The following is a 24,324-nucleotide window of genomic DNA, read 5'->3' as shown; positions in this document are numbered from 1 at the left end:
CTGGCCAAGTATAACACGCAAAAGATGTACTGCAAACATCAGTGGAACTGACATCTGTAACGCTGTATTATGAACTGGATTTATTCTGCTTGGCCTCTATGATCTCCAGCACACAACCAGATCCTTACAGCACACGTTGCCCTACAATAGACTGCATGATGCTTCCATATATGTGTGCTAGATCAGGGCTTACAGCATGAAATCACATGCAGCTGGTCAAGACAATAAAGACAGGCATCTGTCCAAAGTTCATGTCCATCCACTGGGAATCAAAGCATTTGTCTTTAATTATCATTTTTCATTTACAACTTGGACAAAAGCGTGAGGTGTGCTGACACAGCCTGGAGGTGTGTGTGTGTGTGTGTGTGTGTGTGTGTGTGTGTGTGTGTGTGTGTGTGTGTGTGTGTGTGTGTGTGTGTTGGTGGAGGAAATTCTGCTGAGACCAGCTGAAAACACGTGGCTCCTCTCACCCCAGAGCCATGTCGACTTACAGGGTGCATGTCAGTCATCTGTGATTGCAGAGCAGAGCAAACGGGATGGGACAGCATGAGGATTATAAGGCAGCCTGGTGTTTCCACTGGGGTCTCCCCTGCTGGGTTACATGGTCCCAGCTCCCTTTGTCTGCTGTTAACCCGTTAAATCCCGCGGAAGAGCCCATTCACAAATGTGTCACACACCCCGGGGGTGCATTTTGTGCGGAATAATGATCTTAAAGGGGTTATACGGCATTGTCACTGATTCCAACTTACCCGTGAACCCCCCCACAGCACACATGCATACTTCCATTTGTTTCCTGGCGTGTTTGTGGTTTTAATTATTGTCAACTCTTAAGCTCTTAACACCACCTTCAAACAACATTCCTTAAAAGGATGTTCCACTGTAGTCAATCATGAGCAACAGTTACTGGTGAAACACAGCCGCTCTCTACAAACGCACTTAAAAGGGATTTTGACCACTGCATTTTCTGAGCACACTGATACCCTTTAAACTCGTTCTTTTCTATTCGAAACTAGAGTGCAATATTTTAACAATACAGACACAGCAGCCCTCTCCTGCCGTTGTGCCGAGCATACTTTGCAGCTAACTGTGTTTGCGTTATATGTTGCGGGTTCACTGAGAGAAAGTGTAATTACACTGCAGTAATGCCCTCCATGATTAATGATGTGGGCCTCTGAAACCAAACCATCAGGCCAATGGCAAATTACCACTATAAAAATAAACCATGATGTGAACAGGTCAGCCGGGCCGGAGCACAAAATGTCTCTTAGTGTGTATTTATATATAGGGTATGAGCGAATAGGGAACGAGCTCTAGTAACCCAATTAGTGTTGGTCCAGTGTCAGAGCCCAGCTCTATCAATGCTCCGCGGCTCTGCAGTCACACAGAAAAATGTATTTTCTTGAACTTTTTGAATTTAGATGAGACATTTTTGAGAGGCAGAGATGAGCTCGCACGTATGCAATTAGAGGGAGAAAAAAACAGCTGGAACATCACTTCTTGTTGAATGAAGTGCTTAGCTGGACCGATCGGGTCGAGAGCTTGAAAAAGAAAAAAAGGGAGAGAAAGAAACAACCATTTCTTTTTAATTGCTGTCGACGCTGTCACATCATCGCTGCTCCGCTAGGGCATGTGTTACAAATGAATATGGAATATACAACCGGATGACCTAATCCTTATGGCGCAAACCCCTTTCCAGAAATAACCCAACTTTGGCTAAATCTCAAGAGCACATGCACCTATACTCCCAAAGGCTCTCTGGAGTCAAGTTCACATTTCTTGTCTAACACTGACTACGCTGCTCAGCACATAAACACATCTGATTAGTCCTCCACAGCCTCCTCCACTACCCAACAACTCCTCCCTTCCCACTTCTCAGATGGAGAGCACTTGACTGTTGCCTAAATTGAACTCTTATGCACTCTACTTTTTTGTAGTTTAACTGAAATGGAGTATTTCATTGAGAGCAAAGCACTTGGACTAACACCAACCAAGGATTCTTGTGGTTATCAGTTGACATTTGGAAATGACTGAACTGGTGTCATAAATACAACAATATGGCAAATATTTACCCATGTGCAAAGACACTTGTCAAATTTATTTTCTATATCTATTGAAGTCCCTGCCACAAGTAAAACCACTACCAATAAAAACTGTGGGAGAAAGAAAAAAATCATCCTGCTGGTAATCACAAAGCCTAAGGACACCATCTTTTCGCGTTTTGCTCCTTTGCCGAAAGCTGCAATCGGATCACGGAAGTGAATCCTTGAGCGGTGAATAAAGAGCTACCTGTCCGGACATCACGCTACACCCATCATTATCTCAGCTGTGGCAGTGATTTTTGTTTTCGATGATTCATTCGTGAGGTCTGAAATGGAGTTTCACACCTGTCAGCACATCCTTAAGTGGCTTCTGTATAAATTCCAGCATCCACACATTAAATGAAATGAACAAAACACAACCTTTCAGTGCAGATAATCCATCTAAGTTTATTGCACATTCAAACACATAATTAATGAGCCATTAAGTGCACAGACGTGGGCCTTTTTTTTTCTTTTTAAGAGTATTAAATTGAAGTGTGCATGCATCTCAGCATCAATCAGATGGAAGGCTGACAAACAGCCCCATTCTTTTTTAATAACAATAAATCAAAGCCTGCACATGGCTGTCTCTCTGAGACAGAGATGATCAAAAGCAGAGGGTGAGATGGCCAAACATCATGTCTAATGTCTCAACAAACTGAGGATCAACTGTTTCCAATTAGGATTACAAAGACATATGAAAAAAATAGACTGAACCCATCCACCCTGCTCTCCTTTGCACACATACGAAGAAAAATAACAATATACAAAGCATGTTTGTTGTGTTTAAAAGCTCTAAATTTAAACACTGAATCAGTTTCTGCGGGTCTCTGTTTGTCCCTTTTTTCCACTCCTAAACAAGATGTGAGGCAAATGCTCGCAATCGTACAAAGCTCCGTGCACCGTGCTCTGTGTTAGTTTTAATTTCTCATTTCTTTCACTGCCATTTAATCCAGTCACATCAGCTCCCCGAGCAGGTGAAGTCAGCCAAAGACTTTCCCACGGTCTGAGAGCAAATCCAACGCCCCGAGCCCTTCCTGAGGGCCGGCCATCTGTTCATTCTGTTTGGAGTGTTTTAAGGGGTAAAGCGTCAGCTGCATGACCAAATTCAACGTTCCAACACACCCCGCCTTCGTGAAGAAAAGCCCAAAGCATCCATTCAACTCGGCACACACGCACGCGTGCACACGAGCACACAGACACGCACACACAGCTTATGCCCAAACACAAACAAATCAACAAATAAACAGACAGATGTGACTCCTCACATTTGACTGGTTTGCAATCCAAAAGCGTCACACACGTTGTGCTAAAGTAACAAATATGCACATTTCACTAGAGCTGATTTGAATTTGAAATCACTGGCAAAAAAAAAAAAAAAGAAAGGAAAAAAAAAAAAAAAAAAAAAGAAATGAATGAAAACGGCTTTCCTGCGGAAGAAATTAAAAAAAGGTTATTTTGTTTCCATTTTTCTGCTGCTTTGGGAGAATCCTCATTAAGATATCTGACCATATAAACCTTGACCTTTGCTCCCTCTGAGGATAAATCATTTGTGCCACTAACTTGTACAAAACAACATCATTTCACCACCAAAGCCGCTAAAAACACACATCGGGCGCATTTGTGAAAATCACTGCAGCTCGCGGGAAAAAAAACAAACACCTTACTTTGAATTAGGTTTATCCACAATCATGTGACGCATTTCTTTCTTTTCCAAGCACATGCTGCCACCCCCATCCCAAAGGCCCCCCCCACACACTCTTTTTGCACCCCTCAAACAGACGTGCTATCATTTTATTTCCACACTGAAAGAGCGACTCTGCCGCTGGTGGATGTGGTCCTCGCCCCGGCCTGACGCATTTTTAAAATGCGTGACATTGCCTCTGTGGGAGCATGAGAACGGAGCTTCCTCAATTGTAGGGTCCCCATACCCGGCCTGTAACCATGGAAGCAGATGCCTGCCCTCCCGGCCCTCCTTACCTCCTGTCGATCGCGAGCTGTGAGCTGCTTCGGCAGTGAAAAGAGGCTGTGCCTGCCTTTCTCCTCGCTCTGACCGAACTTGCCCCACTCCTCAAAAGGAGCCATTGAACAGGTCACTGGTCTAGACTTGTTTGCACGGTCCAGAGAGCAGCCTTGATGTAACCCTTGCTCTCCCCTCTCTCTCTTTCTCTCTCTGTTTGCCACACCAGCCGCCCAGCGACTGCAGACTGTGGAGGGGCGGCAGGGAGAGGTGGGTGGGTGGGGGGGGGGGGACACTGGAGACGTGGATTTGAAAAGGAGCCTGTCTGATTTTGCCATTGTGCCTTTTCATTCATCGATCGAATGAATATCGAACCTTCTGTCCCTGCGTGTGTGAAACGGATAGCTTAGCCAGCATTTTTTTTCCCCTCTCTTCTCAGGTTTGTGTTGTGGGCCCAGAGCTGTGATTCCTTTTCTTAATACTTGTAAGAATATCTATCTATCCTTATATATATATATATATATATATATATATATATATATATATTTGCAAAGAAAATGTCATCTTTAGCAGTTGTTGCCAAGTTTATTCCTGATGTGGTCTGGTATTTTGTTAAAGTGATGAATGCAGAAAAGAGCTGAGTTGCTTTCTTCACCCCTCACTGATCACTGGATGAGCCAACATGCTTGATTTCTATAGTATTCTATAGTATTATATTTATATTAGCGTCCTACGATTACAAATGAATTTTTAGTTATTAATTAATTAAACTTCTGCAAAAAAAAACTTTATTGTCTAAAAAAAAAAAAAAAAAAAACAAAAAGGAAAATTGGTTGAATCGAAAAAATCTGCAACTAAAATTTATAAATAGACATAAAGCACTTAAATATTAATTGTTTAATGCAATTGCAACATTTGTAAAACAAATGTAAACTATTTAGATGAATGACTCCAGTCATATGTAAAGGAACAAAACAACTATACAAAATAGAAAATAGAAAAAATATGAACTGCTCAGTTATATTCTGAGGAATTAGCTGTACGTACAAAATAAATAAATTAAGTAACACATACATTACTGCATTACTTGGCTCATTATTAGACCCAATGACAATATGATTTCAAGTCAAAACCACTCGACCTGTCAAGTCCTGGTAATTAATTAAATACAAACGATGTGCTTTTATTAACGTCGTGTGTGTGTGTGTGTGTGTGTGTGTGTGTGTGTGTGTGTGTGTGTGTGTGTGTGTGTGTGTGTTTACATATTGAACTGCTGCAGTAAATGGTTATGGATGAGCATATGTGCACTTGACTGGGCCAAAGAGAGAAGGCAGTGAGAGGCTTGATGACAGTAAAAGGTGGCACGATCAATGTCAACATATCAGCATTGTACAGTCATATAAGGTGATTGTTGTGATTCATAAAGAAAAACTCATTTTGTTATTTCACACATGGGTTTATGGTTTTATTTGATTATTTTTTATTTTGAAAGTAGAAAAGTAATTGTTAGATTTTTTTTATCTCATGTACTTATTTTACAATAATTTATTTTTGATTTAACATTATTAATAAGTGGTTTGAATTTTATTTAATTGTGTTAACATCTTTTTAAAAATATTTTAAATGTTTAAAAACAATACTTAAAAACAGTTAATGCTAAAATAATTTTTCTAACTGCATTTAATTGGATAAAACATGTTACAAAAATTAAGTGCACAAATGTACCACTTAGCATTGAATTTAAAAAGCAAAAGGTTCAGAGAGGAGCAGTTATAGACTACACGCTCCATGTGACAAGTTGCTATGTAGGGGCCAATCAAAGGGGGCGATGGGGGGAACAAAACAGGGCAGAAAATGAGCAAATTCAAAGGCAGGGGAAGGAAAGCAAAAGAAGCAGTGAAGTAAGGACGCAAAGGCATTGTGTTCGCACAACAATTGAGGCTGATCCCACAGCGACTACCGGGCCTTCCTCCGAAAATACCGCTGCTGCCAGAGCCCACATCCTAACAGCACAGAACCAGAGCAGCTGGAGGTCTCGCCCTGCTTGAAGAAAAATCTGCTTTCATGTGAAATTAAATGTTATAATTAAACAGACAAAAAAAAGCAGTTTGCCAGCTGATTGCAAACAGTGCATCTCCTCTGTAGTCTGGGTTTCTATGATTAAAACTCAGTTCCAGTTTATGTTGTGAAAAAATTAAACTAACAAGAATAACTCTTAAAATGTTGATTGAAACAAATAATAGCTGCTAACTGCGTGATAAACATCTCACTACAGATACAATGTAATAAATTTCAAAATTATTAAATTGCTTTAAAAAATTATAATTTATTTTCAATCTTATTTAGAAAACATTTTAAGAAATTACAAAAGAGTAAAATATGCAACATAAATTCATTTTCATTTCATTGTTTTTTACATTAAACATAATATAAAAGGGAAGATAAACTAGATAAATAAGATGAGACGAGGCCTGAAAATAAAAAGGACATTATTCATCCTGGATATGAAACAAAAAAAAAAGGCTGCATGTAGAAAACAGAGCTGAGTGATGTTAGCAGGAACAATGGCAGAGATGGGACCATGGGGTGGAGGGGAGGGGATTCTTCACTGAACCTTTATACAACACAGTGACGGGGACAAGTCGGCCAAATCTGCCACAAAGACAAGCTCAACATTCCTGTCTCGTGTTACACACTAACACGATCCAATCTTTAAAAAGACACAACAGAATTATGAAACAATGTGAAAATAAATACATTAGGGAAGCCTTTTAAATATTTTTCCTTAAAGTTAAAATATTTTTTGAATTCTTTAAATCAATTATTTCTGGAATGTGTGTCAAAATACCACATGATGAAATAAAAACAGAAAAACATTTTTTATTCCTTTTGATCAAGTGTGTGTGTGTGTGTGTGTGTGTGTGTGTGTGTGTGTGTGTGTGTGTGTGTGTGTGTGTGTGTGTGTGTGTGTGTGTGTGTGTGTGTGTGTGTGTGTCTTCTCTATCATCTGAAATCCAAAAGCAAATCATTTTTCCACTGTTCATACTAGAACAACTGGCAGTAAATGAGACAATAAATAAATGCGTTTGATTTCTCTGCACCACACATTTACCAGCACACACTCAACCAAACAGCAGCTTTGGCAGATGTTTCCTGGAACACACAGGTAAACCAGCAACCCACCATCACCATCGTCCTGCCTGGAATCGGTGGCAGCTGAATGCCAGAGTGCTGCTCCACCACGTCTGCTCTCACAGCTCATGATGAGGCAGCAGAGCTAACCAAACAACCAAAAACCCCTCGATCGCTGAGTGACCCTGTCAGATATTCCTGTAAGAGATTGTGACTGCAGCTTACATATCTAAAAAAAAAACCCTACCATTCACTTTAATGTCAGCTGTGCACAGGAGAACAGAAGCAATGAGGATTACCACTGTCATAAATTAAAGGTGGACTGAGGGAAATATCATATTATCTTGTGTGCTAGCTAATGCTATTCTTTTAGGGTTGTCAAGGGGAGAAACGTGACCAATTCCTAGGCACTAAAATATCAGGTGATGGCAAAAACTTTAATAATTAACTTAGGGAGAAACAAACAATAACAAAAAGATTACACTGGATTCTATATAAACTGTAATAATATAACTTTAGAGAACAGTTACCACCTCAAATCTAGATTCTATCCAAAAGAAAGTGCAAACTCTGTCTAACTGAACCGACTTCAGATGTGTTGTCCCTTCTCAGGGCCACAAAGTCTCCCTCCCTCAGGTCAAGCCCATAGGCTGCTACACAAAGCAGAGGGCATCATAATCTCCTCACCCCTCTGCAGTGAGTCCTGCTCAAAACCTACAATACTAAGCAGATCCACAACATTTTCACTCTGTCATCTATCGCACATTGTTTCACTACATTTTCACTGTGGGAGGGAAAAACAAACAAACTCATATTTCTTTTGTTTTTTTTAATGAATCAATCACTTTATTAATTGGGTGATTAAGTTAAAAATGTGCAGCAATTCGCTGGGCATGTCTGTAGGTCCCAAACAGTCTTAAGCTATGATCATCGTATATGAAAGGCAGCTGCTGCCTTTGTCACAGAGAGGCTGGGTCTCGGGCTAACCTCCACTGTCACCAAAGTCAAACACTAAGCTTTCCAAGGTGCTTTAGAAGGTGGACTGGAACAAAGGGCCCCTCACCACAACCACTACCCAAAGCACTATTTAATTAGGTGTGCAGCAACAAATCCTCCCTATTCAGTGGCTGGACACTTGTGGTATTGGAGTGTAGTGTATCGGTGGTGAAAGCCCCATAACACTAGAGGAGTGTCCCCTCCCTCACAAAGACACACACTAATTCACTAATGCCTGTGTGTTAACAAGCCCATCGTCTGCTCCTCTAACTCTTTGTCTCTGAATGGGTGCTAATGGAGAGACAAAACAGCACGCACACACACTGAGGCCCTCCTTCAACACATTGCTCTTTTAACAGACAGAGGCTGCACCTTGGTGTTAAAGCAGACATATATTTAACTCTGCCTAAATTTAACCATAAACTCGGAAAACAGAACAAAACAGCCACCAGGGAGAAAGCAAAGATAATCTAGCAGATGAAATGCACAGCAGCAGAACAAATACTTTCATGAAGGAAATTTAATAGCAAAAAAAGTTTAATTTCAGGTTAAATATTAAGCACAAAAAAACTGTAAATAAATGTTATTAATTTATCTTAAAGTAGGTGCTGAATATTTGTGAAAAAATCTTTTATTATCCTAATAAAACCGAGTAAGAACAATGAATCGGTTCTTTCTACTTTATCTACTTGATTTTATTTTTTAAAATGTCTATGTTATTGAAATAAGCCTAATTGCAGTTATCATATTTTAAAAACATTATTTTAAAAAAGAGAGAGACGATGCATTACTAAATGAATTAAAACTCTACAGCCACGCTTTCAGGGACTGTCTAGTTTGATAAAAGACAAAGTAACTCAGACCAGGGTTGAATATGGGTGGTGGGCTCTAATTCTTGAGCACAAAACCAGCATATCCACCGAGACAAATCTTGTTTGATGGATTCCTGCTGCTAGATCCAACTGCAATAGTTCGGTCTGGGAGGCCCATTGTACCAGACGTGCCCGGGAAGGAAACACACTCAAAATTTATTAGAAACGGGACTCCTCAAATACAATATTAATTCACAGACAGCGTAGAAAAAGCATATTACCTTAATCCAACCGATGCCTGTGCATTTGCTAAGGGTTACAGTATTACATAACACAAAACCACAAAAACCTTAAAGCTAAAATTTTCTTTCCTTTTTTAATGTGAACATATTTTATATTTCACATGGAAAATTATATTTGTGTTTTAACTGCAGCAACTCTAACTCTGCATTTATGTAAACAGACATCTATTTGTCCTGTTTAATTGTAAGATGTAGGGAAATATTGTAATAAAATATTTTAAGCATCTTTCATTGTCCCAAAACTAAATGGAAGCATAAAGTCAAACTTCCTTAATAATGCTAAAGGAGGCCCATCATCATGACATCCGTTTTGCTGGGAAAAAGAGGGTGAGTGAGGATTTAATAAAAAAGAAAAAAAAGGATTTGCGAGAAAGGAAGAAAAAAAAAGACGAGCGTATTGCGACACTAACGTCTCCCTGGGATCTGGCGATGCTGTCTGTATATGTGCAAAACAGAGACAGTGACAGAGAATGAGACAGCGTTCTGTCTTCCTAAGTGCTCGAGTGTAACTAATTGTATGAGTACAATTATGAGCATCTGCTTTTTCATCTTTGGTGGAAGCGCGCGTGTGTGGACGAACACGTGTGCGTCGCAGCTGAAAATGTGCTCGGCTCTGCGGTCTTAGAGCAGAGGCTGGGCAGTGCCTTTAAGGCAGTGCTGGGTCAGTCCAAACACACTGGCAGCTATTCATGGCCCAATCAAATTGATGTGAGATTCTGTCCCTCATCTGCCCCCCATTTCCATATGAATGCAGAATATGCTAAAGCGAAAAAAAGGAAAAGAAAAGAGAAATCTACAAGATCCTTGTCCCATGGAGCCACTGCAGGGAAAACAGATTTGCAGGGAGAACTCTACATGCTCCTTTACTGCAGATTACAGGAATCGTGGCATCATAAGCACTTTTAGGCAGAATAATAAAAAAGAAAAAACTCCTTTCACACATGCATAAATGCTCTCCTCACACACATTTCAACGAAGCCAAGGACAATGCTGCAGACTGTCCTAGCAGCTTATGAATCAAAAACACACACACATATTCAGAGATGGTCTATCGTGAATGGACACAAACACATACACAGGCATAAGAACAGATCCACGGAGGCTCCATCCCAGCCCCTCTGTGTTAAAGGCTTCAGCCAGACAAAGGGTTTGTCGTCAAAGACAAACAGCGGGAAGCATGGAAACGGCAATGAACGTGATGTAGAGACGGACGCCTCGGCGCGAAGCCACGTTTGACAAACGGCAGTGGCTTAAAAAGAAAAAGAGGAAAAAAATGTGCAGATGTGCATACCCTGGATGTCCCGTGTTCCCTCTCTGCTACCTGGCAGGCACAGGTAAAGGCAGCTGTGTGAAGAGAACGCCATCACGTGTTTGTACGTATGTTACAGACAGACGTCGGTCTCCTAACACACACCAGACAATGTCACACACTCCTATTGTTCCACTCCACCGCTTGGCCCAAGACAAACCCCAGTCCTGTCTAGCTGTTTAAAGGTGGGCTCAAGCTCAAAGCGAGGAGGCCATTTATTACCAGGAGGGATGAGGGGAGGGGAGTCAGAGACCACCAAATAGAAGGTGGGGTGGGGTGTGTGTGTGTGGGAGTGGGGGTGTCTCAGTTGGCAAGGTTCTTAACTGCAGATGAGCACAGGAGCTTAAAACCTGCCGCCTCATTCTGACGAGCAGACGATGGAGTGCCGCATGCAGCAGTCGGTCTGAAAAAGATGAAATAATCCAAAAATATAGAAAATCTGAACTTTCTCTGGGAGTTGGCTGCTGAGTCAGGGAATGAAGATGAAGTGAACAGACTAAACCGGAAATTTAACATCATCAGAATAAATGTCACAAAGCCTTTCAGACACATTTCTTGAGATAAAATGCTTAATAGTGCAGAAAATTAAAGTAATCCTCACAACATTTAGGGCAATTTAGAAGATATTACAGGGTTTGTCCAGGCTCAGAAATGGGCCTTTGGGGCGCGAGTACAAATATACTAACAAACATATATAACTGGGGCAATGAGCTGTGTTGGCTCACTTATTTATAAGGCAATGCATTTCCTGTTATTTCTGGATGTATAAAACAAAAATATATTTGTTAAGTAAATAAAAACACGCACACACACACAAAAAAAAATACTAGTACTTTAAATCTGGTTTTCCTTTGCAGGAAGGCCGTGGTTTTTCTTTTTTGTTTTTCTAAAACAAAAATACAACCATTTATATGACAGAATAATAAAGACCTAACATGTGCAGTATATTTGGGTTTATTTTTTAATTTAACTACAATTCCAATTGAAAAGATTTGATTTTATCTTTATGTTGTCATTTTTTTATTTCAAGCATTAATGCAGCAAAAGTGCTATTTTTAAAGAAGATGTTTCTGTGTAATCATAACTTTGTAAGTTTAGGGAAAATATTTACGTAAATGTGAAAGAAAAGAAGGTTTGCCCATGCTGCTGTTTTGGAGTTGGCTCATTGTTCTGGCAATGTGAAAACGCTCAGCTCTATGATGTTTCAAGCGAACATGGCAAGGTTTAGAAAATAGCCTTTGTTTATGCGTGACATTACAGCAGTGATTTCTTTTCCATGCACACATCAGTCCGGTCTGGTTACCATCAGCCCAGCATCAGCCACCTGTGCTCAGGCTCTCCTGTATTTACGTTGTGATAATCACAAAGCGGGATCTCGACCAGATTGTGTGTTTTATCTACAAAGAGTGCCTCCTCCGCTCTGGGTCGCAAAGCGTCACAGGACACTCGAACAGATTAAAAACACGGAATGTTGGTACAAGATTTCAAATCATCGTGTCAAAGCAGAATCAGAGGAAAAAGCAGAAACCGAGTTTTTGGAGCAGGCAGGAACTTTCTGGCAGCGTCCCACAGGCCTGTTCTGCTCTCGACTAAGTCATAGTGTGCGACTCTCTCCAGCAGCACGCCGGGCTCTGCCAGCTACACAAACAGTGAGAGAGAGCATGACATCACCCCTCTATCATCCACAAGATACACTCAAGGCTCACAGTTCAGCAGGTTCAAATGCTCGATGCAGATGGAAGCAAAGAGATCCTTCATATTATAGCCTGCCTTTTTAAAAGTCACCCTCTGCCTCCCCACTGTAAGGTCTGGCCTGCTTGATGGGTCCATTATACTTGCCAGTAACAGTAACATTGCAGCTACGGCGCCGTACCATTTATACCAGCTCTGAGGGCACGAGTACTCACTGCAGCGTTCACCTGAACGATAAGCGTTTCCACTCAGACAAAGCTCCACATTATAGGAAGAGAAGAAGTCAAAGCCTCATCGTTTCAAACTGTGGCATCATCATCTGCCTCTGTATGGTCTGTGAATCTCTGAGCTTCATTAAACCAGCAGCAAAAACTGACACAACCGTACACTCGTGTGTTCACTCTGGTGGTGTTGGCAGGTTAAGAGGTTCACGGCCGGCCGAAACGACACCAAAGTGCGGCTTGCGCCGGCAAAGGTGATGTCACTTTTGGCAAGCCGCACCATTCCCAAGGGTGAGAACGGCAGGTACAGCGGACCCTAACACACAATGGAAGTCATTAGAAAGGGGCTACGTTACACTTTAGTTTGAAGCGATTCCTGTGCCCGTCTCTGCTTTCCCCTGCTAAAAGTCACTAAACTGTTGACGCACACCAGTTTGATCGCTATAAATCAACGCTGGCAGTGCATCTAAAGGGAATCTCTCTGGGCCATAAGATTCAGCAAGTACTTGGAAGGTGTTACCTACTCCGTGGGCCCACTGCAGCAAGCACGAGCAACCTCAGCACCAATAAACACAGACACAAATCCTCCTTCCCCCCTGGGCAGCTCAGGCTAGAGCCATCAATTCCCACACGTGGTCACCACGTCTCCATTCAAACACATTTCATTAGACTTGCACCGCATCGCACTCTGCAGCAGGTAGCATGTGGCAATGATTTCAGACTTTGTCTGCTTTTAATAAACTGACCCCGAATGATGACTCGAACCAGTGTAGTGTTTGTTTTTGTAATGGTTGACTCTTAAAACGGGCTGCCATTATCACAATGTAAAACTGTCATGACCCTACAGTACATTTTTTAATTTACCTGTAACATGTAAAACATCAGCTTCTCACAAGGAAAGTACGAGCTCGTCTAAGAAGATGGAAGAAGATTAAAAAAAAGAAAAAGAAAGTAGTCCACCGTGTAGCCCACAATCTATTCATTGCTCCTGTTTAATGTCTTTTGGATGCATAATCCTTTCAGTTTCAATTGCAAATTTAACAGTCCCCAAGGCCCAAGCACCAGACTGGTCAATACAAAACCAGACAACTAATTACCGAGCACACCGTGCTCTCCTCTATCCCCTCCTTTCTTCCTCCATTTTTCTCTCCCCAGTTTCTCTCCCTCTCTGTCCAGCAGCTGTGGGGTTCATGTACACAAGAGCAGCAGTCAGGCAGTATTAGGTTTCCACTTCCCAGATCTCCCTTAAAAGCCTGTCCCATAATGGTCCTTCAGCCACACAAACACGCATAAGGTTTCAAAAAAAAAAAAAAAGGAGAAGCGCAATAAGTGAATATGGAGACATTTAGTTGAGCTTTTTGGCAAAAAGATTTCTGCTTTTCTTTTCTAGCTTTTCCCTCCATCAATTTTCTTCAGTGATTTTTCAGTGAAATTTTTTAAAATTTGTTAACGACAGGTTAATTGTTTTGATCGCACTGTTTCCTTATGGTTGAACACCCCAATAGTAAATTAAATGTTTAGTGAGAAACAAAGACATAAATGTTCATAATGTCCAGCAGTTAAGCAGTAGCTTTAACAGCGTGTAATTACCACGTAATTGACACTCTGTTTTCAAGCAATAAATTAGAGTGGAACGTGACAAGCTGCTTAGCTCATAAAAAATACTAAAAGCTGACCTACGTCTCAGCTCTAAAGTGGTTAGCAAATATGGGAGTGTCTAAATAAATTAGTGATGTTAAAAAAATCATTTGGTGGTTATTTTAATGATAAATGATTTAAGTAAATTATTAATTCAAGCTAAATATACTGTATAGCCCAAATCTCTGAACAGCAGATTAGACAACAACTATAAAAAGTCATACTAGATAGGTAAAGCCTAATGTTGTACTATATCCAAAGAAAACACAATTACAAAAACCTAGATGATAATTTGACACAATGAAACTGAAACACAATTTTGTTATTCTATATAAAAAAGATAACTGATGCCAATTTTTATTAGAGGTGTAGCATGATTATAGATTGGCTCGCCTTAAAACACGTGTATGGTGCAGAAACACTCAGCTGACCTTATGACATATGGTGCTTATGCTGTTTTTAGTGCAGATGAGAAAGAAGTTATCCTCTGCTTCCCATGAGTAAATACCCCGACTGTGACAATGATAACACGGTCATGATAGCACTCTCAGCGCTAACCCAGCCTCATGTTGTGCTGTGTTGTGACTGCTGTCCTTTGCTTTACGGCCTTCCTCTTTAAACAGACCCACTCTCGAGGCTTTGATCATGACCCGAACGCACACCAGCAGCTCAGCGCTGCCCCTAATTTGCTGATGGGTTTAAAAAGTCCCTCAGTTAAGATCACTTCCCTTAGATAATGGGAAGAGCTGCCCCCCCTGTGACCTAAGCGGAGCGTCCTTTGTCTCACTCCTAATGTTTGCCTTAGCCCATTGTGTCTGCATTATCCAACACCTCCACCCCTCCTTGTACCACAGCTTTGACGCGACAACCCTGCTGCACCACAAAGAGGAAACGCTAAATGTATGGAAACCATTTCCCAGGGAGCCCCCTGAGCTCTATATGGACTCCCCTCCCCCAACAACCCCCCCACTGCACTTATATGCGTGCCCGCCATAGAGAGCGCGGTGGTTAAAGAAGCCAAGCTGTTTAAAATAGTGCAGAGTCGAGGGGCTGGAAACACTAGACCTGACATATGCGCACACGCACATAAACACACGCAGACACACGTACGATGCCACAAAGAAGTCCCGCGACCCTTTGTCTGCAAAGAAGAACGAACTCCTGTTGGCTCAAAGACAAGCAGACAAATTGCCAATGATCCTTTGACCCAGGAAATGGGCAACTGTCCAGAATAAAATTGCTGAAACACCAAATAAGATAATAAATATGTAAATTGGATTAGGGAAAGTACAAAGATGAGCACTTTTTCAAATAAGGTGTTCAAATAGCAAAACTGCAGAAGCAGTCTGGTGTGAGCACCTCACAGTAATCACTGGGATGCTGTTTAATCAGCGTCCTAGACGCGGTCACTCCAACAACCGCCTTGTGGTATACAGTAGAAACACAATGTTTGACTTGTGCTCTTTTATTTCCCTCCTTACATTTGTGCAGCAAAGGACAGAAAATATCAAATGGGCAAAAACAAATGAAGAAAAAAACCCATCGTATCAATAACTAAAACCTTTTAATGGCAGGTATAAAGTGAGCTGGAGGTGAAAGGAATGTAAAATAATCTTGCATCTTTATATCCGTCTTTCTTTTGTTCTTCCTTTCTGCTAAGTAGCACAAAGGACAGCTGGGTAAGAAATGGATCACCGGTAAAGAGACACAGCCTCCATCACAGACATGACATCACCCCCTTTATAAACAACCCATTGGGGGCCATTTGTGCCAGAATCCAATGCTGCATGTGTGCTCATGTGTATGTGTGTATCTACTCTTGCTTTGCTTTTTAGATAATATTTTTTTCACATCACTTTAAGTTCAAAGACCGACATGTTGTTCTACTTTTCTTCTTCATGTGGTAATAATAGGTTGAACTGAAAACTGTAGCCATGGGTATTAATTTATCACAGCGAACAATCCCAAACACTAAACATCTGTGTTATTTTCCATTGGCAATGCTCAAGACCTGGCTCAGGTCATTAATAATTCAATAATGAGTGACTTATGACGCATATCATCTGTCATCATTATTGTAGTGTTGAATGACACTTAGCATCCTCCTGCACTTCGTGCTATTTGTCAAAGTAAGTCATGCTAATCGCCCATAAAGTCATGACTTTCTTTTACCATATATGTAAGGAGTAAACAACCCCTATGACTTTCCTCAAATATTAAAAAAATATCCAATGACAAATTATTGCACGCTCAGAGCGATGACTTAAAAATGAAATCTCTGTCCTAAGAATACGTCCTAACATGTGAACTAACAGTTTAATGGTGCATCATCCTCGTGAAGGGCTACATGTGCATTGTGTACTAAAGGAGAGGGAGTGTCAACTCTGTAAAACAAACAGACTTGTCAAACTGGCATGCATAAATAAGTAAACCTGCATCTCAGAGTTTGGGCACATGCTAAAGGACGGGAGAGTTTTACTACATCCAGCAGGTGACCTTTTTAAGAAACATAATGTGATGTTTGTAACATTAGCCAATCAGAGAAGCAGATTCCCACCTTGGACAGAAACTATGGCGCTAATAGAATAGAACAGAATGCAATAGAATCCCTTCATTTATCATTGTATGGGTGTACTAACAGTTGCACGCTCAAAAGCTTCTGCTGGTGCATGAAAGACAGAGTTTGCCAGTCATTTTAAAAGTTTGGCTTTAACGGTGGTCCCACCCCAGTTTGCAATTGTGCTCATATGGATGATCGTGTTTTTTGGACAGTGTTATTGGGATGAGGCACGAGCCACCAGCTCGATTAAGAAACTGAAGATGTCTTTCTGTGGATGTCAGGATTGCACCAATTATATCTGTAAACACTGAGACGACTTGCTGGTAGTGTTTCGCCATCTTTACAGTCTGGCCAGTAGACCACATGGTCCTCTCTGCTGGGACTCACAGATGGAATATTTGGATCCCCGACCCAAAAAACTGGATCATGTATCAATAAAGGCATCCTAACCTGTTCTTTGCTTATTACGTGAGTAACAGTTAGATGGAAAGCTAAAGTAGAATGGTAAAATCTAGAGCAGGCGATATGACCAAAAATATTTATCATGGTATCCATTTGAAAATTTGCGATAACGATATAACTGACGATATAATTGACACGAGACAAAATACTTTACAACTCCACAACTTTATTAGTGCAAAAGAAAAAAACCCCAAAACATCAATGTATTTTCACTTAAACAAGCAGCTGTTTGTTGTGCATTAAAGTTATATAAAAATTTAACAGTGCAAATGCAAATTCCTTGCTGACAGTTTAACCAAAAGGCATTTTCAGTGGAAATTGGCCGACATATCCTCAGCATAACCATGTATAATATCCACAGAACTTAAAAAGAGGTTATACACACACAGTACGGTAACATTATGTTGAAGCACAGTACGTATCACTCCGCGAGGCTCCGCCTACGATAGCCGTAATGCTCCGACAATCCATCAAGCGGTGCGGCTTCGTAGCTTAGCAAAGTCGCACTAAAACATTTCACAGATTTTCGAGCGCCGTGTCCATAAAATCGTTTCGAGGTCAGTAAACACAACCAGAATTCATACATAAGGCACACGGGATTATAAGGGGCTCTGACGATTTTCAGAAAAATCAAAGGATTGATTTTAAGTGTGACGTATTTTCCAAAAATCACGGTAATAACGACGGCCCGCTAGCATGCGCTACCAAAAATAGTGCTTTGTTGTGTATCTGACAGATGAAAGCCAAACCAGTTCCACGCCACTGAAGTTGCAGCATTTTTACAAACCAGTTCTGGTTCATCCGTTTCATTCAACGATCCGCTTTCGCTCTTCTCATTCTGCGTCGCCGCCATGTGCGTATGAAAACAAAGGCACTGCGCATGCGCATTTTACCCATATTCTATCGCCATATTTCATTTTCTTATCATTGCCCGACATTATACCGGTATTACCGTGAACGGTATGATATGGCCCAGCACTAGTAAAATCTCTTTGAAACGCTGCAGTAGTTTGGAGCCATTTCATGCTCCTTTTTTTCTATGTTTGAAAAAGTTTTTTATTTAACTGCAAACTTTGGTCAAGACAGTTGACACAACTGAACAGGCTTCTCTCTCTCTCATTAACTTTCAGGGAGAGACAGCAATTACGAACAGAAGCTAGAAGGTCTTTGGTTCATTTTAACACTTGCAGGGAAGATTTTATTCCACTTAAAATAACAGAAAGTGTTGTCGTCAACTCAGTTAATATTAGCTCGCTTCACCATGGAATGGATGGCAACCTGTCAAGGGTGTACCCCGCCACTCAGCCAATGACAGCTGGAATAGGCCCCAACCCTCCTGTGCCCCTGAACTGGATAAGTGGTTAAGAAAATAAATGAATGGATGGATGTCAGCTCCACGCCCAGTGTGTGTGTGTGTGTGTGTGTGTGTGTGTGTGTGTGTGTGTGTGTGTGTGTGTGTGTGTGTGTGTGTGTGTGTGTGAGAGAGAGAGAGAGAGAGAGAGAGAGACATAAAAAAGGAAAATAGTATAACTACAAGAGACTCTCACTTTGAGCTGAAATGTGATAAATGCAATGATTTTTATGCTGTAATTACTTTTTAATTATTCCTGTTTTCACTTACTAATTTACTAGCAAATACAAATTCAGTAAGTTTTTATTCTTGGATATAAATTGTGACATATCAGATGATAAAGTTATAAAAGCAATAATTTAGAATAATTCAGAGTCTCAGAATGAAGAAAACTACTATTAAATGCTTGCATCAGGAAATTCCCTAAGCCCAGATATCAGTATCATAACAGAAACGCTGGATTGGGCCTATTTTTGCAGTCGAATCAAGGCCAGTGTCACTAAGCTCTGCATTCAATTTGTATGTTGCTTTTATTTTGAAGGTTCTGATCAGAAGTGCTGTTTTTGGGACTCCTTTGTTGCTCACTGCTATTCTTCATCCGCCATACTGTCTCTGGTTTAAAATAAACTCTAATTAATGATCCAAGGAGTCATAACCAATCATGCTTTTGTCTACATCACACAGAGAAGGGAATGTCATTTAATGACGCAAACTTTATGACTTTAAAGTAGATATGCCAAGTTCAGATTGTTCACAATACATGATCGTCACATTGCTCAGGCCTAAGAAGCAGCTGTAAAGCTCCTCTCTTCTCGGCCTTCGGGGATACGAACTCCTGCTCTATGAACAGCTGCATTGTTGGAGGAGTTATTTTGATCATATTTCTTCCTGGAACAGCATGAATTAACTGTACGCCACACTGTGTGCCTACATTAGTCAGCAAAATTCAACTAGAAACTGTCTCCTAGTTAGCCATTCTCAAAAACAAACAAACAAAGAAATGACGACTAAAAACTTCTTACTGTCCACACTTGCAACAGCACGAGCCTCCCTGAATTCAGCCTGGTGATATCCAGGCTTTGTTACAACAATTCATGTGTCAGAGGTAAAAACTGGAGCAGCCTGCTTGGTAAACAGAACGGAGACAAACAGGGCTTCCACTCACTGGTTTTACATGCACTCTAGTAATTTGATCATAACCCGAGTAAGACAATACTCACATTATTGGGACTGTCATACAAACATCTTAACAAAATTATCTTACTTGCATTAAGGCCGTAATCGGAGTAAGCAAAACTCGATTTACAGAAATGGATAAGTAATCGATTTTTAGATGAGCCTGACCACGTATAGAGCATATAGCACAGCATGTATACAGCTGCCACACGAGTCATAGAGTGAAGCACATGCAAAGTGGTGTGTTTGGAAAGAGAAGGAGCCAGGTGAGCAGCAGTGAGCAATAAAACACGGTTTTCGGGCAACATCACATAGATGATTACCAGCACACAGGTTCGCACAGGTTGCATTATGATGAGGTACAAACATATTTATCTGAAACATAAGGGAGACATGGCATAGCTGAAATGAAGTCAGTGGGAAAATGCACAACAGCAAACAGGGTGGAAGACGTGGGTGGAAGGGCTTTTTTAAAGCTTTTAAACCCTTATAAGTAAGTGTTTGATCTAAGGATTCAACGAATGCAGTTCTTAATGAAAGTTAATTTAGATAAATGCCCTCTGACAATTCAAGGTGGATGCTGAGTGGAAAGACTTAAGTTTTAGAAAGATTTTAGTATTTCATTTTTATTTCCTGTTTGTCTCTCATCTTATGGATTTTAACAAACAAACAACTTAGGAACGTCGCAGACAATTACCTTAAAACCCTTGAAAATCATAGTAAATAGTACAGTGTGGCACTAACAGGCTCTGAGAATGACTCAAACACTACTTGGCAGGAATACTCAAATGTAAATCATGCAACTTCTCTCCTGGTTGAGTGGCAGAAAAGGAAACCACCTCCTATTTCCTGAACCAGTCGGATCCCGCCTGCGTTCTGGGTTTCTGTTTTCATCCTGAATGACACCTCTGTCAGTCACATGACAGTGGAAGCCTAACAGCTAATAAATCACTGCTCCTAACTGAGCTTTTCCTTTTCACTGCCTGCGCACAAGAACCAGGCTAATTTATAACTAGAACAGGCTTGCAGGAGAGGCTAAAATTGGCCCGGGGAGGTCAGGGAGGTTATCTGACGACATGTCGTTACTTGGCTTAAAAAACAGCAGTGGAGATTGCCAGCAGACATACTACTGGAAAACATGACGATGAACTGCACCGTACCAACTGATTAATAGTCATAGAAGACAACTGCAGTCTTCTTCACTAGCATTGAATTCTGGGAGCTGAGAAACTCAAGTAAAGTTTTTTGTCATTTCCCACAAATCAGATTTTTACTTTATTATTTAATAAGTGCATTTTATAATTTGAAAAAAAGAAAAAAAGTCATTTTAATCCAAAAATTATGCCATTACCTCTTAAAAAGGGTCAAAAAATATTTCTGAGCTCAGCTGGAATTTTTACATTATTTTAATATTTGTTCAAGCTAACACTGGGAGAGAAAAGCAAAAGCTGAAAGTGTGTAAAGAGCCATTCACCAAGAAGAAACCGATCCACAGAATCATCCTCAGTGCTGAGCAGTCTCTTTAAGTTTCTATTTACTCTCATATTACGCTGCTGAAGCTGGAAATCCAACTTTCTGACAGACTTTTTTTCCAAGAAGGTGTGCAGTTCTGTGCTCCTTCACAACACTGTGACCCACATAATCAAAACAAAGAACCAGACCCTGCAGCACACAGCTCGTGTGCATGCATAAAAGAGCTGTGGTAGCAGCTAGGCTTCATCCTGCATACTATAAATTCAACTGTGTTCCGAGAACGCCATAAATAAATTAAAAGAGGCACATCTGAGCCTTTTAAAACGTGGCTCTAAAAACTACCTTTCACAGGAGAAATAAGCCCATTACAGCCAGTCGAGACACTTAATTCCCACGTTACTGAGATGTCTAATGAACAAAGGGAACGAGGGAGGCACAGAGTGAGGCGGTCAGAGAAACGGGTTCTGATTTCCTCAAAGAGTGAGGTCAAAAACCCCAAACTGCCAGTGAACCATCAAGGTGAGACACATAAATCACGGCTCTAAAGTTCAGTAGCTTCCTAAAATGAGTTTCTTGCTTAACTCAGATAATTTCTCAAGACTCTCACAAACCACAGCTTTCTCTGTGCAAATAAGTGAAAAGGTTTATGTTATTAAACCGACACTTTACATAGTTTGTCAGACCCTTAAAGAATATTTGCACATCAAAAAAAATTAAAGTAAAATAAAATGTGAATTTTAAATGATGCTAGTGATATATTTCATGCAACTGATGATTTACATTCAGGAAACGAAGCTTTTTTTTTTAACTGCACCAACATTTGTGAGTTTAAATGAGCTACAACATTACTTTTAAAATAATTAGGTAACAATATTCTTTCTAAATTACAATTCAGAGGATTTTTTAATTCAAACTAAATCTTAATTCCTATCATATTATTATCAACTAATTATTGAGCAATAATATATCTCAAATATATAAATAATGTTAATCATTATAAATGTTGGTCCAGTGCTTCTCACATATGTGAAATGTGAGGTCCCCCTAACATTTCACACATTGGAGTTATTCGGGGAGCTTGCAGTAAAGTATTACTTTCACTGTAATCTGCATTATTTATTCCTTCAACAGCACTACAACAAAAAATCTGAATTCCTCAAGCACTTCATCAAAGGCCGATGAAATGTGGATCGAGCCCACCGTATCCACTGCAAACTTGGAAACTTCTCTTTCTCTCTCTCTATGATTTTGTATCAAAACATTTGCTCATTGTCTCATTTCTTTTCTCTTGTTCATCACTTCGTTCCTGTAAAAGCAGTGACGGTTTAAAATACACGAGACATGAACAGTTTTGTCGGTTGGTGAGGCTGACGGTGTCTCAAATACTGTGCAGTGTCTCACAACTGCACTCCACCCCATTTAAAAAACAAATTAAAAAATTCCAAACTCATAAAAAAGTGAAGCTACTGAGCAGCTGATAAATTGAATTAGCTAAAATAAATGGCCTCCACAGCAAGCCTCCTTGGAGTCGAGCACAGGTCCCTGGCTACAAACGGACACATGTTTCACAGAGGCGTAACTAAATGACTAGTAAAGTTTTCACAACCATTGTTCTGTCCGAGCCGTTCTCTTTGACCTCTTCAAAATCCCTTCCCCCAGTCAACTGCCCCCACCCCATCACTCCACCTCGTCCCCCCTCCCACCAAATAAAATAAAAAAATGTTTTAAAAATCATTAAAAATCATTGGTACACAAATTCAAAGATCTAGCCTCTCCTGTCACCAAATTAATTTAAGACTGACAAGAAGTACAAGGAAAATCAGGCTTATTTTGTTAATACTTGGGAACGGAGTTTAAAGTCCGACTAAAGAAGTTAAAGCAGGCAACAAATGAATCAATAGAGCCATGAAGAGTGCTCCTGAGATTTCAGGCAGATGGATTCTTCTTAGGGACAGAACTTGTAAAAAGTGCTAAGAGGAAAGCACTTACCACACAGATCCTGACGTCCGAGCCCAAGAACGAAAGCTTCCTATCTTGTCTATCTCCAATCCACTTCCATTTTTCTGAGTTACTATATTGCAACCCCCACCCCACGGAGAGCCGGATAGCAGAGAGTGCGACAGAGAGAGGGAGAGAGTCAAACACACACACACACACACACACTGGGGTGGGTCGGTGGGGGGGCTTAGTCCTGGTGTGGAGATGGAGGGGACCATTGCAGCTGTGCACTTCGTCAGTATCTCCTCAAATCCAATCCTCTGCTCCATGTGTGTCTGCAGCACCGCGGAAAAAGGCAACGGAAACAAAGTGATCCTCTTACACACAGCCCAGAGAGAGAGAGAGAGAGAGAGGGAGAGAGACGAACAGAGAGAAGGCGAGGAGCAAGAAAGAGTGCGAGAAACATACGCGGGGAAGGGCAGGGAAAGAAAACAAGTGAGCTCGTTTGAAGGCCGAGGAAGCTCGAGTATAAGCAGGTTCAAGTTTTCAGCGTTTTCTTTTACTTTGCCACAGAATGCCAGCCGAGTGGGAGGGAACAAGTGAGAGCTTCTAGGAAGGCAAGGAAATAGTGCATAATACCTTCCAGCTTCCTTCAACCCCCCCTTCTCTCTCCCTCTCTCCCTCCCTCCCTCCCTCCGTCGCTTTTCTCTCCCTCTCTATCAGTCTTTCTTTCAGTCTCTCAGTCCAGTAATAACCCTGTCTGTGGCAACCCCCCTCCACTGGGTGCAGGAATGCAAAGCAAGAGTTTCAAGAGGCCCAGTTAGACAACTTCAGAGTCACTGCACCTTGACCCGCAGGTCAGACGCAGGGCGTGTGTGTGTGTGTGTGTGTATATATATGTATATATATATATATATATATATATATATCGTTAAAGGGGTGGGGAGCTTTTAGTTGTGTCTGTGTGTACCTAAATCTGTGGGGCAGCTTTGCCTCACAAGATCATATAACCATACCTGGACAGCCACTTGACAGAGATAATACTGGTGGACACTTACACCACTGCCGCAATCAGGGTAACACTTACTGCTGCTACATGGCAACAATGACTGCCTTCACTCAACAAGATTAATTGTATTAAATTGTTCTGGACCTTTCCAAATGACCAAATAACTCAAATTAAAACATCCACTTGTGGTGCTCTGCTGAATTAATCTGAAGAAG

The 24,324-nt window shown here is 40.8% G+C and overlaps 1 long non-coding RNA gene across 3 annotated transcripts in view; it reads right to left on the bottom strand.

Moving 5' to 3' along the window:
* Positions 1-23,707, bottom strand: part of LOC146378624 (uncharacterized) — a 44,689-nt gene extending 20,982 nt beyond the window's left edge. Inside the window, exon 1 of one of the 3 annotated variants that reach the window (XR_014801478.1) lies at positions 23,152-23,707. This is a non-coding gene — a long non-coding RNA (uncharacterized LOC146378624). Of the gene's footprint in view, positions 1-4,058; positions 4,297-23,151 lie in introns of those variants that run through there. The other 2 variants (XR_014801479.1, XR_014801480.1) reach the window with 2 other exon arrangements.
* Between the last annotated feature and the right edge of the window lie 617 nt (positions 23,708-24,324).

The sequence above is a fragment of the Perissodus microlepis genome, chromosome 10 (assembly GCF_051167445.1).
Source record: "Perissodus microlepis isolate ML-2025 ecotype Zambia chromosome 10, ASM5116744v1, whole genome shotgun sequence".
NCBI classification, from domain to species: domain Eukaryota; kingdom Metazoa; phylum Chordata; class Actinopteri; order Cichliformes; family Cichlidae; genus Perissodus; species Perissodus microlepis.
Note: the sequence above shows the minus strand (reverse complement) of the source record. Positions and strands in the feature narration are given on the sequence as shown.